Source organism: Panthera tigris, chromosome B3, assembly GCF_018350195.1.
Source record: "Panthera tigris isolate Pti1 chromosome B3, P.tigris_Pti1_mat1.1, whole genome shotgun sequence".
In the NCBI taxonomy this organism is placed as follows: domain Eukaryota; kingdom Metazoa; phylum Chordata; class Mammalia; order Carnivora; family Felidae; genus Panthera; species Panthera tigris.
The window spans coordinates 2,183,351-2,199,829 of NC_056665.1; the positions used below are offsets into that span (position 1 = coordinate 2,183,351).

The 16,479-nt window shown below is 59.0% G+C and overlaps 1 long non-coding RNA gene across 1 annotated transcript; it reads right to left on the reverse strand.

Moving 5' to 3' along the window:
* Positions 1-788: 788 nt before the first annotated feature.
* LOC102972060 lies at positions 789-5,612 on the reverse strand. The gene is made up of 4 exons (XR_006218328.1): positions 5,576-5,612; positions 2,249-2,294; positions 1,736-2,029; positions 789-1,608 (listed from the first exon to the last, which is right to left on the reverse strand). It is a non-coding gene; the product is annotated as an uncharacterized LOC102972060 (long non-coding RNA).
* Between the last annotated feature and the right edge of the window lie 10,867 nt (positions 5,613-16,479).

Genomic DNA, 16,479 nt, shown 5'->3' on the forward strand with positions numbered 1-16,479 from the left:
GGGCCACGCAAGGAGACCCGAGCCGCACTGGCGGCAGGAGCCCCGACCCAGCCGTTCACAGACCCCGCGCTCTCCGGCGCGCACAGCAGGCTGGTCGATTCGGGGGACAGGGAGCCGTGAGCAGACACCAACCTTCGAGGGGTCAGGAGCCGGTGTGTAGATGGCGCCGGCCAGGACGGGACCAGCTCCCCTCGGGGGACGGGCGAGCCCTGCGGGAGGTCCGGCCTGGGGTCCGGGCTCCCAGGCTGCAGGATGGGCGGGGTCAGAAGAAGACCGGGCCAGGATCCCCCGTGCTCGGGTGGGTCAGGACGCGGCCTGCAGGAGGAGGAGGAAGGGGGTGGGTACCTTGCAGGGCGGGCTCGGGCAGCCCCCCCCCCCCCAGTAGCTCGGAGGTGCTCCCACCTGCTGAAGCTGCTGACCGCTGGGTCACCCTGTGCCTGCAGCTTGCTGGCCCACCCAGCGAGGCCGCATGTGCCGGGGCGGGGGGGCCGGGCCGGGCCGAGGTGCCCAGAGCACTGAGCACCTCCTGGCCCCAGGGCGGGCTGGACCAAGTCGAGGGAAGTGAGCTCCTACCTGGGGCCTCATTTGTTCTTTATCCCGAGACCTGGGAGCGTGCTCTCACCTCAGGAGCCCGAGGTTTCAGAGTCGGAGAGGACCTTAGGGTACGTCCAGTCCAAGACCCTCCTTTCACGGAGGGGGCGTGTGAGACCCCGAGATGGGGAAGAACCACGCGGCCAGGCCGGGGCCGGGCCGAGAGGCCCCCGCCCAGCACCTGCCGCCACACCACATTGCCTCAACAACCGGCCCCTGGCGCTCCCGCCGGAGCTCCCCGAACGGGGACGAGTCCCCTGAAAAAGTCCTAAGAATAGAGAGAATTGGCGGATGGCTGTTTCCCTCCAGGCCCGCTGCCCGCCCCGCAGGTTGGGGCGGCCCTGCGGCCCCCGCTTGTCCTGGTGGCCACGGCCGTCCCGCTGGTGCTACCCGAGTGCAGGTGCACAGGTGCGGCCCAGGGCACAGTAGCGGGCTTGCGTCAACGCTTTGGGTGAGCCGGCTCGGCTGCCGGGGTCGGGGGCTCACAGCTACCGCTGACCCCTGAGCTGTCTGCCTCGCCCACCCTCCGCCCTGCAGGGAGCTCAGAGAGCTCCTGAGGGAGGGGACCCCTTCTGGGGTTCACACTCTCCCGGGGGGCCCCAGGGTCACGCCGAGCTGCATGTCCCCCTTTCCTGTGCCAACCACACACTCTTGGCACCTCTTCCTTCGAAGACGGCCTTCTCTGCCCCCTCTGCAGCCGCGGCCCTCGGGAGGGGTCCCCTCCCCAGGCTGAGCCGACTGCCAGAGCGGTTTCCCGGAGCACGGTCCGTCCAGCTGCTGGGAGGCGAAGGTGGGACACGGCAGGGGCCGTGCCCCCGGGAGAAACCTCTTCCACGCAGATTCCCGGCGATGGGTGGGGAGGGGAGTCGTGACCTCATGTCCCCGTCTGCAGTTCTGTTGAGTTTTTCAAACTCTGTCGACGCGAGGGTCTCACACTGTGAACCGGCTAGGGTGGGGTCGCTTCCGGTGGCCGGGAGTGTGGACAGTCTTTGGTTCGGTTGGTTTCAGAGAGTGTATCTGTTTGAAAATGCTCAGAGTTATACACACGCCCAGCAGCTCAGGGTCCGTGCGCGCACTCTCCCTCCGACGCCGGCCAGCAAGAGCCAGGGGCCCGGCGTGCTCTTGGTGGCACACGTTTTCTCACCGCCTGGAAAATCGCTCCCACGGTTCTGTCTGTCGGCGTCCAAATGAGTTAGGCTCTCTGGGGCGAGCCACACTCCCCTGAAATGCTGGTCTCTTTCCTGTTGCCGAAACGGCTGGTCCTTTTTCGGGAATTAGATGTTTTGTTCGTAAACATTTCTCATAGGTGTTGCCACGAACAAAGATGTGTTTTCTATTTATTTATTATGTATGCACTTGGAGAAGTCGTCGTTGGAGAAATGGATCGTCCTAAATGTCACGTTCGGGGATGTCCTTTGGACCACGTACCCGGAACCTTCTGCTGGTGGCAGAGGGCACTGGCTGTGGTTTGGAAAACCTTGTACCATAGTAAACATACAAAGGATCTCAGCCTCCCGCCTGCTGCTTTTGTTTTCCATTAAAGGGGGCCTCGTTTTAAGCCAGATATCTAAGCAAAAATGAGACCGATGAAATCCCACCGCCCCCCCAGTCTGCCTCTCTGTCACTTCCAAGAATTATTCATATGTTAATGTCCTACCTTGTCCTGCTCTCCGGGGCGCCCACAAGAGCCGGTGCAGCTGGTCCTGTGGGAGAAGAGGCATTCGTTCATGTGACGGCCCTGCCCTCCTCACTCCCAAGCCATCAGTAAGCCCTCAGGGCAGCACTGTCCCCCCGGGGGAAAGCCAGGACGGGCCAACAGGGCCTTGGCTGGAAGCAGGACTGTCTCCTCCTTCTGGAGGCCACGCACAGTGTCTGAGAACAGCGTAGGAGTGGGGGTGGGGAGGTAGGTCCAAACCAAGCTGTCAGGCAAGAGTGGCAGAGGCAGGCCAGAGCGGTCCCCTCAGCCACACTGGGAGGGGCCCACAGGATCGGGGGGGGGGGGGGGGGGGGGGGGGGGGGGGGGGGGGGGGGGGGGGGGGGGGGGGGGGGGGGGGGGGGAGAAGGTGAGACGCAGAGCCTAGAACGGGGAGACCGGGGAGTGTTCTAGAACTGCACTGCCCGGCTGGCAGCCACTAGCCACGCGTGGCTAAAGTCGAGTTAATTACAAGTTAAATACAATCAAAAGTTCAGTTCCTCCAGCCCACGTGGCTAGTGGTGGCCGTCCCGGATGGGGCAGGTCTAGCACACGCTCCCATCAGCGGGCGCCTGGCGGCTCAGGCGGTGAGCGTCCGACTCTTGACTCCTGATTTCCGCTCAGGTCATGATCTCACGGGTCGCGGGTTCGAGCCCCGCGTTGAACTCCGCGATACAGCGTGGAGCCTGCTTGGGATCCTCTCTCCCCCTCTCTGCCCCTCCCCATTTGTCCTCTGTGTCTCTCAAAATAAATTAAAACGTAAAAAATAAATAAAACATTTCCATCACCACAGAGAACTCTTCTCTTGGTGGTTTCTCGAGGGCTCCCAGGGCTCAGTGTGTGCATGTGCGTGCCTGTGCGTGCATGCTCAGTCCACCGAAAGGGGTTGGCATCAGGCTGTGGTATCGAGGTGCCAAGGAACAAGTCTGGCGGACCGGCTCGGACACCCGTGTCGGTGGGCCAGGGACAAATCTGACACCCCACCCTGGAGGGACATCGCCTGGAGGCATCACATTTGAACATTCATCCAGTAAATGTCTGAGCACCTGCTGGGTGCCAGACACGGCACACAGGGGACACAAAAGACCCCCATGGAGGACAGGTGTCAGGGCTCCGGGGACAGGGACGAACCGTCCTCACCTGCGGCGGTCGGGGATCAGTAGGGGCTGGAGGCGCCCGGAAGTCAGGGGCGGGCGAGGCACGGCCCGGCACAAGGGAAGTGAGCAGAGGTGCGGGCTTCAGAATGGAACAGCGTGTGGGGGGCAACATCGGGCAGCCGGTTCACCACTCAGACGCCCGCACACATGCTGCTTCGGCGACGCGGGAACGGCCCCAGGGGGAGGGCTGGGACGGAGACCCCGGGCGGCTAAGGAGCGGGAGTGAGGACTCGGGGACCCCTCAACAGTCACTGATGCCCACAGGGAAGTCCCCATACGAGAGCTTGGGCCCCAAGCCCCGTGCCTGCTGACAGGCCAGCCTGGAGGGGAGAGGCGGGAGGGGCTCCTGCGGAAGGAGCGGGAAGTAACGCGGAAGGGCAGGAGGGCGGTCCTGATGAGGGAACAGTGCTTGCGGGGCCGGGCAGAGGAGACACCGTAGGAAGTGGTGGGGGCGGGCCGTTCCACAGACTGGAGGGAAGAAGGGACGGGTGTCCACGCAGAGATACCCAGTGGCGGCCTCGACGGGTCAGAGTTCATAGCATCTGCTCCAAAGGCAGGGGCGTGGAGTCTGAAGCAACAGTCCCTGTATCCACGTGACAGATGCGGCTGGGTGTGCAGGCTGACCCCCACCCAGGGTCCTGTCTGCATCTCTGGCCCCGTCACCCACTGCTGCTTCCCGGGCCCCAGGCACACAGGAATCTCATCACGTCTCGCCCACCCAAAGCACTTAGTGTCCCCGCAGTGTGACATGTGACCCGTTCCCTGTACCAGGCACACACTTCCCTCCTCCTCCTCCACTCGCCGTGTGCCTGCCCTACTCTCTCCAAGGCTGAGTTCCACGCGAAGGCGTCTCTGACCCACCCCTGGCCCCGTGGACCTTCCTCCTTCCTCCCCCGGGGCCCCGGGCCCCGAGCCACCACAGCCCACACCCTGCCACCCGAGGCCACTCGCCCCTTCTGCCAGCCTCCCTCAGGGCGGGCCATGTGACTTCCCACGTGGGGCAGAGTTGTGCTCTATAAACGTTTCATCGAGGGGCGCCTGGGGGCTCAGTTGGTTGAGCATCTGACTCTTGGTTTTGGCTCAGGTCATGATCTCACATTTGTGAGATCGAGCCCCAGGTGGGGCCCTGCACGGAGTATGGAACCTGCCTGTGATTCTCTCTGTCCACCCCCCTCCCCTGCTCACACTCTTGCTCTCTCAAAAAAAAAAAAAAAAAAAAAAAAAAATTAGGGGCGCCTGAGTGGCTCAGTCGGTTGAGCATCCGACTCTTGCTTTCGGCTCAGGTCGCGATCTCCCGGTTCATGAATTCTAGCCCCACGTCGGGCTCTGGCTGACAGCATGGAGCCCGCTTGGGATTCTCTCTCCCTCTCTCTCTGCCCCTCCCCCGCTCGCTCGCTCTCTCTTTCTCTCTCTCAAAAATAAATAACCTTTAACCAAAAAAAATGTTTTATAAACGCATCATTGAAGGTCGAATGATGGCACGGGCAGACCCCTCTCCTCCCTCTGTCCAGGGGGCCAGGACCCAGCTGCCCTCCGACCCCGCTCTGAGCTCCCCTGCCCCAGGGGCAGGAAAGGAGTGGGAATTGAGGGGGGAGGACGACCCCCCGGGAAGGGCAAGCACAGGGGCTCGCCTCAGAGATGTGCGGCCACCCACACAGAGGACGTCAGCAGGGCGCATCAAATGAGCTTTGATTTCCAGCGCAGACTAATGTTATATTTATACCGGACCGTAGTCTATTATCACGCAATAGCATTGTGTCTAAAAAGGTCAACTGCACACACCCTAACTTTAAACTACTTTACAGCTAAAAAATGCTGGCGATCGTTCAGGGTTTCAGGGAGTCGTAAGCACCGATCACAGATCACCACAACACGGACAGTAATGGTGAGCCAGTCTGAAATATTGCGACAACCACCCACACGTGACGCAGACGCACGAAGTGAGCCACGGCTGTTGAGACAATGGAGCCACGGACTTGCTCAACCCCGGGTCACCGCAAACCTTCCGTTTGTGAAAATGTGCAGTATCTCTGAAGTGCGACAAAACGGGCCGGTAACAGTGCTAAGAATCAAAGACCTCCAGGGCCCGTTAAGAAAATGAAATTAGGGGAAAAAAAAATGAAATTAGGGTCACCTGGGTGCTTCCATAGGTCGAGCGTCCGACTTCGGCCCAGGTCACGATCTCACGGTTCGTGGGTTCGGGCCCCGCGTCGGGCTCTGTGCTGACGGCTCGGACCCTGGAGCCTGCTTTGGGTTCTGTGTCTCCTTCTCCCTCTGCTCCTCCTCTGCTCACGTTCTGTCTTTCTCAAAAATAAATAAACCATAAAAAAAAGTTTTAGAAATTAAAGAAAACAAAATAAAATAATTTGCGGACCACGGGTTTACATCATTAACGTCGGCGGCCCAGGTGTCCTCAGTGTTTGGGGGTCACCTCTTCTCTTAGTAGTTACATGAACCTGCTGAAGGTCCCCTCATTGGGAGAAACTCAGTGACGCCCCTCACTGCCAAGTCCTGCGCACACACACCCACAAGCCTCCACTGCTCCCGTGCCCGGCTGGCCTCTGCTTTGGACCTCCCTGTCTCCCCTGACAGAGCCGTCCCCTTTCTCCACTATGCGATGACCTCAGTGGGGAACACGGCCTCTTTCTTTCTGGATCTCCCCAAATTACATAGACACAGGGAGGTCACTTGTAGCAGAATTTTGCTGAGGGCTTGGGAATATGGCAGAGAAGCCATCTAAAATAGAAAATGAGTCATCATGACGGAATGGTAGGCACAGGGGTCTCTTCCGAGGACCAGTCTGCGGGGCGGGGCCTGTCGGGGGAAACAGGTGACAGACAGTTACCCACGCTCTGCAGAAGGGCTCGCGCGAGAGAGGCCCCGTCACCTCCCTCCAGACCGGGGGACAGAAGGCAAGAGATGCTGCCGGGGCGGGGTTCCCTGGTGGATATCCCGAGAGTGGACGGTGCTGGGCACTTTCTCCTCTCTCAAGGGGTGCACCCCCCGAGCCAGGGGAGGGGTGCCAAGAGAACCCCTCGTGGGGAGGCGGGGATATCTGCGGGAAAGACAAGACCGGCATTTCCCTTCTCAGCTGCACGCTCGCTGAGCCCCAAGCTGACCGGCCACCCGGCTGGGGCGGAGCGAGAAGAGTGTCCTCTGGACGGCTGTCCTGGTTCCCCGTCACTCGGGAAGGCAGAGGCTGAAGATGCCTGTCCCCTCACTGGGGTATCTGGAGGTGGACGCAGTGAGGCCGCCGTTCCTGGGGGGAACAGAGGGCTGCCTCTGGATACACGCATTCACTTCTACCTCTGAGCCGGGAAGGACGCACGAGGCTTCCCGTGAGCCACGCACACGCCACGGACGTTACCCGCAGCGTCGTGAGCTAGCTCGGAGGGACCCCGGCCCAAAGGGCCACCTGCTCAGATGGCGGGATCTTTCCAGGAAGAGGTGATGGGCCGCCCCCGGAGGCAGAAGCTGAAGGAGAAAGTGGTCTCACCAGTATTCGACTGGAAAATGCACTGCTCAGATCAAAGTCGAGAGGACAGTATCTGGGAATAATCCGGAACACGTCTCAAGCCAAAGACCGTGAGGGAGGGCGCCCAAGGACAGTGTGCAATGACACAGGGTGGGGAAGCCTTGTGGCCCCCCCCTCCTCCGACCCCCCACTCTGGGCCCCACCCTGCAGGAGCCAGCGGGGATGAGGAGGGCTCAGGACGCGGAGCAGGGAGACAAGAGGGAGAGCCGATGGCCCCCATTCCCTCCTGCAGGGGCTCAAAGAGAAGGCAGAGGCGGGGGACAGCGGCGGGGTGCAGGTGGCCTGGCTCTGGGGGCAAGAGGAGAAATCCCTGGTTTGTAGCATTTGCTGAAGCCCATGGTGTGAATGTCCCGACGCGGCCAACGTGGCCGATGCCAAGCTGCGGATCCCCGGGTCCCCGCCGGCCTGAGCACTGGTTCTCACAAGCCGATAGTAGCTGGCTCGGCTCACCGAGGCAGAAGGCCGAGTCGGCAGGGCGCCTTGAAGGCAGCGCGGAGAGAAACAGGAAAGTCCCCTTCAGCACATCAATCACAGAGAGGAAGGCGGAAGACAAGGATTAGACTCCCCCGGAAGGTACCAGGTCATCTCCTGCCCCGCTGACTTCCAGCGGGTTGGGCCGGCTGGAGGCACCCTCAGGAGATGGGAGGGAGGCTCGGGAATTAATGTCACTGCTTCCCTCTCTGCCGGGGCCCTGCGGGCAGGTGCTATCCTCCTAAGGAACACGGGGCTTGGGTCAGCACACTTTACCACCGTCTGGCTGAAGCCCAGTAACCGCCTCCCTCCCTCCCGGCACCCCCAGGCCCAGGGCTGCTGACCCGCTCCTTGCTGGGGCCCTAAACTTTATTCACGTGACTTGCAAGTGGCCCCTTCGTGAAGTGACCCTTACTAAGGCTTCCCGCTGGACTCCACTGATAACTTTATATACGAGATGCCCTTCCGAAGTCTAAATGGGGAGAAAAGGAAAATACCAGGAGAAAAACAGGAAGGGGCCACTCACAAAGGAAAACAGACACATGGCGCACGAACACATTTAAAAATTCAACCTCACTGGCAATTGTAAGATGCAAACTCAAACAACAGTGAGATGCTACTAATCACCCATCAAACTGAAAATATGAAAAAAGGGCCAGAAGAAATGGACACTCTTCGATGGTGACATAATTTACCGTTATGTAAAGGTGGTCTGACGATGTGTGCAAAGTTGGGCTCCAAAACTCTATCCTAAGAAAGGGCTACTGGGGTGCACGAGGATCTGTGACAAGGACATTCGCTGCCGCGTTTTGCACAATAATAAAGAAACTCTGAAACAATTATAGAGTCAGTAATCAGAAATTGGCTAAACTGAGGTTCCCTTTCCCAAAGCAAAGATTAAAAGTGACTGTTGAAGGGGGCACTGGGGGGGGGGGGGGCTCAGTCAGTTAAGCATCGGACTTCGGCTCAGGTCATGAGCTCATGGTGCGTGGGTTCGAGCCCCGCGTCGGGCTCTGTGCCGACAGCTGGGAGCCTGGAGCCTGCTTCGGATTCCGCGTCTCCCTCTCTCTCTGCCCCTCCCCTGCTCACGCTCTCTCTCAAAAATAAATAAACATTAAAAACACTTTTTTTTTTTTTTAAGAAGTAACGGGTTTAGGAAGTATTTAGCATCGTGCATCAAGACCCTTAGAAACAGTCCTTGTCTGTGACCCACTAATTACTTGTGGGGAACTTACCCTAAGCCAACAGAGTTTCAGTGTAATGACGTTAATTACGGCATTCTTTGTAGTCTAGTCACCCGACAGGGTCAGAGCCTCAACGTTCGGCTGGGAATGGCTACACCCATTACAGCCTCATGATGAACTACTAGTCCTCGTGGAGAAACTACTTCCATAGTGTGTGAGGACACCCCGCTCACCGGCAGAGTCAGCTGCAGAACCCCCATGGGTTCTGGAAGTCACGCAGTATTACAGGCCGAAGAGCTGAGAGCTCAACTGGCCGACTTTCCCCACATTTGACGTGTTCACACTCACATGCACACGCAGGCACACATACCCACACACACACTCACACACTCACGCACAGACACACATGCACAGACGCACACACGCACTCACACACATGCACACATTCACACGTGTGCGCGCACACACCCTCTCTTGCACACACGCTCACACACACATGTAGTCACATACACATGCACACACACACGCACATGCACGTGCGCCCTCTGGCTCTCCTCCCCCCCTTACCCGGGGCCACACTCCCACAGCCACAGCCTCTGTCTCCATCCTAGCCCTGCCCCCTCATGCCCCTGGGCCTTTGCATATCCTCCTCCCTTACCTCTTCCCTCCCTCCTGGTTCTGCATCTCAAAAGGCCAAAGAACAATCTGGAAAAGCCCAAAAACAAAAAGGCAAACTCCTCCCCAGGGGGCTGTTCTGGCCCAAGTGTGGTGCAGAGAAGTGACGGGTACCTTCTGGCCCACCACATGCACTGATTAAAAATTAGAAGTGGGCGCCCAAAGGCAGAAAACACCACCCTCCCCCTCAAGAGGTTCCAGTGGAGGAGCGAAGGCCTCAGGAGTATGTGAGGAAGGTTCTGCCTTAGGGGTCTAGGGACTTGCTTTGCACTGGAAATGAGTCCCTCTTGTCCTGCTTCCTCCAGACCCTGGGATGTAAATCTGAGGCCAGGCCGAAGTCCTCACCTCTGTCTAGAGAAGGGGTGAGTGTGAGGGACGTCAGATACGGGGGCACTCAGGGCCACCACGTCAGGGCTGAGGCGGGAGGCAGGGACCAAAGAGGTCCCGTGTCTCCAAGCCCGCACCGAAGCCGCCCCCCCCAGAGGAGGAGTGCCTGCCGGCTGGCCGGGAAAAGCAGGTGCACAGCCGAGCAGACGTCCCCTGAAATTCCCGACATTCCGGACGGCAGCCCTCCTGGCCCGGAGTGCTCTGGACTCTGGACTCGTGGGCTCGGACGCTGCATCTTGGAGACTCCGGCCGACCTCTCTGGAGGAAAAATAGTTGGCCTGGGTTGGCCGGGCACGGCGCTCCAAGACTGGAACCCGGTGCAGGCTGGCTGCTCAGGTCCAGAGAGGCAGGCTTGCGCGTGGACAGGGGTCAGTTCAACGACGCCTGCGGGGAGCTCACCAAGTGGCCTTGGCTGCAGCTCACGGGTCCCCAGACGCTGGACCAAGTGGAGAAGGCCTGTGACACTTGGTGGGACCTCCCGAAACCGGCCCACGGGAAGTCCCCTGGTCCAGCAAACCCTGGATCTGCGGCCCACCCAGGACCCAGGCAGCTGTGGCCCGGGTCCGTCCCCCTTTTCAGGGTGGGGCCCCTGCCGGAGGCCCCGGGGCCCCACGAAGATCTGGGAGCGCTACACCAAGTTGGCGGGAGAGTGGCCGCTCCCGCCGCGGGAAAGCCAAAACGGACGCAGACCGCTGCGCTCCTGGGTGCAGCGTGCTGGGCGGATGTCTGCACTCCTTCCAGAACAGTTTCTGTGGCCCAGGCGGTCTCCCATCCCCCCTTCCCCTCAGGGGGGCTGTGCTACAGCGGAAAGGAGCCCGGCGTCCAGGGGAGGCCCCGGGGGCAAGGCCATCGGCCTCATCCCAGCTGTGCTTCGGCGGTGGGAATGGTTTGCACGTGCAGAAGGCGGCGCTACGGGCCCCGCGGGCCCCGCGAGCGAACCGAGCGCGGGGCGCTGGGGCACGAGTGAGATCGAGGGCGCGACGAGCCCGCCTGCGGCGGGGTCTCCGAAAGCGGGGGACCCCGCCGAGCACCTCTTCCCGTCTCTGGCAACCCCTCGCGGTGTGCCCTTGGGAGAAATACTTACCATCTCTGGGCCTCGGTTTCCTTGCGTGTAAAACGGGGGCGGTAACACAGCCCCGGCCGCCCGGGGTCGCCGTGGGGACGAAGTGCGCTCGTGCACGTTCCACGGCACGGCGGGGGGGGGGTCCGTCGGGGTCCGGGAGCCAGTCGGGGCGGAAGCGCGTTCAGGCGCTGCGGGGCCCGGCTCGGCAGGTGCGGACGCCGGGAGCCGCTCTTTAGAGCCGGAGGGGCGGGGTCAGAGCGCGGGCGGACGCCGGTCTCTGCCGCCCCCTAGTGGACACGCCCCTAACTGTTAAAGGCCCTCGTGGCTTCAGGCGGCCCGGCCACGTGACTGCAGGAGCGGGGTCCTGGCTCTAGGGGCGCGGGGTGCAGCCGTCCCACCTCACCGACGGGGTCCGGTGAAAGCAGCGGCGCCCCTCTCCGCTGGCCCTGCCACAGCGGGCTCCAGGGCAAGGCAGGGGCGAGGCTCCCCGGAGGCGGGGAAGGGAAGTCCCAGCCGTAGTTCCCGGTCGCCGTCATCACCCTCCTCCTCGGCCCCCAGGCCCCGAATGAACTTGAGCGTCCCACTCAGCGACTGCCCTCTTCGGGGCCTCTCCCTGCAGACCCGCAGCCCCAGCCCCCCCCCCCCCACCCCGGGGAAAAGCCTGACCTGTGCCCACCCCTGAGGCCCCAGGGCGCCGGGCGCTGGCCTCACCACGGGCAGACACTCCTTCACCGGGTTTCGAGGCCAAAGGGTTACTGCCACCTTCAGCAAAGGACACACACATTACCCGCGTCAGAGACGGCAGACCCCTGTCCTTGACCTCCCTGGAGCCAGACTCCTCCAGAGGCTTCATCTCAAACGGGCCCTCGGCGCCCAGTGTTAGCGGAGGACCCAGCTAAGCGGGTCCAGCAGCTTCTTGGGAGCCCTGACATCCGAGTCCACTGGGCCTGCCTTCGGCCAGAATCCAGTTTAGGAAGAACACCCGGTCCCCCATCAGGCTCCTCTCCAATTTTTCCCATCCAGCAACCCCGCACTCAGCCCGGCTGAGCACATGACTTTTAACAGAATCCACCAGTAAATGAAGAGGTGAAAGATAACAAATCAATTCTGGGGTGCCTGGTGGGGGGGGGGGCTCAGGCAGTTGAGCACCGGCTCTTGATTTCGGCTCAGGTCACGATCCCAGTGTCATGGGATCGAGCCCGGCATCGGGCTCTGTGCTGAGTACAGCCTGCTTGGGATTCCCCCCCCCCCACCCCTCTCTCAAACTAAAAATAAAGTAATCCCTATTTAAAAAAAAAAATCATTTTGGGGGCCCCTGGCTCAGTCAGTTGAGCATCCGACTTCGGCTCAGGTCGTGATCTCACGGTCCATGAGTTCGAGCCCCATGAGCTCGAGCCCCGTGTTGGGCTCTGTGCTGACAGCTCAGAGCCTGAAGCCTGCTTCGGATTCTGCGTCTCCCTCTCTCTCTGCCCCTCCCTCGCTTGCACTCGGTCTCTCTCTCTCTCAAAAATAAACAGACATTAAAAAAATTTTTTTTAAACATTTTCACAGGAGGGAGTGACTTTCAGTAAGTGCAGAGAACACAAAAACTCCTTAGTAATCAGAGGCATACAAATTAAATTACTGTTTTCTCTCTGTTGAACTCTGGCTGGCATGTAGGTCATCAGTTGAGTATTTTTTGAACAAATAAATGCATTGATGAATACCGCTACCAAATCGTTCAGCGTCCGGCTGAGAGAGGATCCGACTCGCCACCCTGGTGCGTGGGGCCCACCTCTGGCGCGGATGGCCGTGGCCACGCCGGGGTGGGAACAGGGTAGGGTCACTCGTGCGAGCACGGTGGGCTTGGGTAGAAGCAGACGGTCCCCGAAGGGGATGCGGACAGTGAGACAAAGCACCACGGTCTGGCCCGACTCGCTCCACGCCGGCAGTCTGTAAAGTCGGCTTAAGGCACAGCAGAAGCATGGGACGTCGCGCAGCCACTAAATGTCAAACACGGAGTCAGTGCGCCACCACGGAAACTTTTATTACAGTATGACGCCAAGTGGGAAAGGCTGAAAACAAAATTCTCTTCCCGCTGTGACGACAGCCGTGTGAACACAAAGTGCACAGATAATGTTCTGGAAGGAAGCGTGGTCGAATGAAAATAGCTTCAAGAGCTGGGTGGCGTGTGGGTAGCTGAGTTCTTCCTTTTATAGGGATCTCTTAACGTCGCCGTCATATCATCTCAGTAAAAACAAGGATTTCAGTTCTTGGTCTGGGAGCAAGAACCCAGGAAGTCAGGGAAAATATGACCTTTTAAAACAGAGGACGTGCTGACGGACGTCTGCTGGACCCCGTGCTGGTGTGGCGTGGCCTCACTGTTCACTCTGATCCCCACTCTCCGATTCTGCCTTTAACGCTGTCAACTTTTGTCAGCTTTTTCGCATTTACTTAATTTCTTAAATACAGTGTGAAAACAGTATTTGCATTGGTTGCTGCGCCTTGTGACACCTGTACCTCATGTGCTTGCAACAAGGCCCCCCCCCCCCCAAGTCCCCCGGTGCCCTAGGCCCGCCCTGGCCAACAGCAGCTTCCCTGTGGCCCTTCCTCCTCCTGCGGACACGGGAGGCAACATGGTTTTCAGAGTGGAGCAGAAAAGGACGCCCCAGCCTGACCCTCCCTCTCTGAGAGGAGCCAACAGCCCAAGGTCCACGGCTAATTTGAGAAACTCTCCGGAGACCTGACAAGTGGCCTCCCAGGAGCAGTGGTGACCCCTCCCGCTGCCACCGTGCGAGGAGAGCCCCGGTCCAGGGCACGGGTAAACCCACAGCGGGGCAGATCCCGCCTGTCGAGCCAGACCGCACGGCCCTGCCCGGGCCCCTGGCCTCCCTGCTCAGCTATAGGAAAGCTGGGGGACAGCCGGCCCCTGGGTCCCAGCTCCAACGGATAAAACAATGCTCAGACAAGGATGGAGGAAACTCAGAATGCACCTAAAATAGATGCTGTAGGCCAAGGCCTGGGAAAAGCTGTCTGCTGAGCATGAACAGGAGGGGAAAAACAACGATGTGGCAGCCAAACATTTTGCAATAAAAAAACAACAGAAAAATATACTTACAAATACAGATAAATATTCTATTCTGGGGGGGGGGAAAAAAAGAACCCAAGGTGGGGATTCTCCATTTGGACTTTCTGAGTTCATAAAATTTAATAAAACCTTGAATTTTAATAAAACCAACTCACTGAGATTAAAACCAGAATGATTTTAAAGAAAAAAATCTCATTTCAGAACTAAGAAAAAAACTGGGTGCCCAAAACCCAACACAAAGGTAAATGTTTCCAAAATGGTAAGAAAAAAAAAAAAATCCCTGAATCTGCAACTGAAAATAACACACCATGTTCTATTAGAATGAAAGAAAGAAAGAAAGAAAGAAAGAAAGAAAGAAAGAAAGAAAGAAAGAAAGAAAGAAAGAAAAAGGAAGGAAAATCCATAAAACTTCTTAGCAAAATTACTGAACATTAGCAAGGAGTAAGGATCTCCAGGAATCTGATAGAAAAAAATCATTATTGGGGCACCTGGGTGGCTCAGTCGGTTAAGTGTCCGACTTCAGCTCAGGTCACGATCTCGTGGTCTGTGAGTCCGAGCCCCGCGTCGGGCTCTGGGCTGATGGCTCGGAGCCTGGAGCCTGCTTCCGATTCTGTGTCTCCCTCTCTTTCTGCCTCTCCCCCGTTCATGCTGTCTCTCTCTCTCTCTGTCTCAAAAATAAATAAAACGTTAAAAAAATTAAAAAAAAAAGAAATCATTAAAAAAAAAATCACTATTAAGGAGAAAGACAGTTGGCCTTGGACCACTAGAAGTAAGACACTGATGAGAATCAGGGAGAGAGGAGAAAGTCTGTGAATTCCCCGCCTTGGTTATGGGTTAACGCATGCTGGTGAAGGTGGTTTAATTAAAAAAACAGGGGCGCCTGGGCGGCTCAGTCAGTTACGCAACTCGATCTCGGCTCAGGGCATGATCTCGAGGTTCGTGTGTTCAAGCCCCGAGGCGGGCTCTGCGACGGCAGCACGGAGCCTGCTTTGAATTCTCTCTCTCAAAACAAAACAAGAAAAATAAGAAAGAGGGTTGGTTACCACTGTATATAAAGGAAACCACCAGCAGCACTAAAAACAGCGTGACCGTCAAAAACCAGAGGGCATGAGGACCAAGGGGGCAAGGATGTCCCCCTAATGACGTGCTGGTGTTTCGTAGCTGATCGTTAAAGCTACCACGCGGATGTACTGGATCAGGACATTAAAAGCGACATGAACGAGCACAGGTAAACTTGCGTACGTAGGTGGGTGTGTGTGGATACACTCCCCCCACCTCCCTTAAACACACTTCTCTTGCCCGTGAATCTGCAGGCTGGCGGGCCAGGGGGTGACAGCCGTCTCCAGGAGGCCTTGGAGGCTGCGGCCGGAAGCATTTGAAGGCGCCCAAGCTCACACACGTGCAACGTGGGCTGGACACAGCGGGGGCTGGGCAGGTGCGGACCCCACCCGCCACCGGCATCTGTCTCCACGGGGCCTCTCCGGCGCGGTGGCCTCGGGGTAGCCGACAAAGCTACCGGCTTTTGCATCTAGTGAACCGGCCAAACGCAACGCCCGGTACCAGCGAGGATCTGAGATCTACTGTTGGCAAAGGGACAAGGTAACGGAACCACCTGGGACAGCAGGTCGGCAATATGTACCAAGACGTCACCTTGCGTTTGTTCTGGCGAGTCCACTGCCGGGAACCTGCCCTTCAGATATAAACAAAAGTTGACCAAAATATCTGGGCAGCCGTATGTCGGAACGAAACGCCGAAAACTGCAAACTCAAGGGTCTACCGGGAGGCACGGCGCGGGTCAGCTGCGGGGCGGAGGTCACCCCCACCCTGCTAATCTGGGCCACCCGCAGCCGTGGCCCGCGACCAAAACACCCTCCCAGCCGGCCCCGCGCACCCACTGGGGCACCCTCGCCATCAGTTTTTCAGCGCAGCCTGGTCCAAACTGGATCGTGTCCCACACTCAGACCACCACAGCTTAAAATCCCTCAGGGCACCCCAAATTCCCGCAAGACCCCACGCACCTCCTTCCCTCTTCAGGCGGGTGCTGCACTGTGCCCCCAGCCCCCCTCTGCTCCTTCTAACCACAGGGCCCCGACACAGACCGTTCCTCTGCTCCTGCCCCAGAGACGGCCTCGCCGACATCCCCAGGCTCCCCCCACCTCCACCCCACCTCGAGGCCCGTGTAGGTCTTCCAACAGTTGCCACTTTGTGCATGATGCGTATTTGTCTTCTCCCACCAGGTCCCGAAGTTTCAGGACGCCTGGGCCCAGGTCCGGGCCGTCCCTGGCTCCCAGCAATGCCTCGCATGTAAGAGACGCTCCGAGCACTGGGGGACGTGGCTGCACCCTGCGCAGGAAGCGGTGGGATTAGGACTTCCCCACGCGGAAGGCTGCTAACTGGAAACACAAGGCCCGGGACCGTGTGAAGGGCGCCATGCCCGTCCCATCAGGACACCTGCTCCATCCTGACTAGAGAGGACAGAGAGCCGACATGCTCAAGGGACACGCTGAGAGTGCCGAGGGACAGCGCTTGCCCCACCGTGGCTGCGTGCAAGGGTGTAGACGGCCCTCCCCGGGACAGGGCAGGGGCTAAGCTCCAGCCACACAGGAGGGGGTGCACTTCGCGGACGGGGTGAGGCCGCAACAAACACACGGCTGCA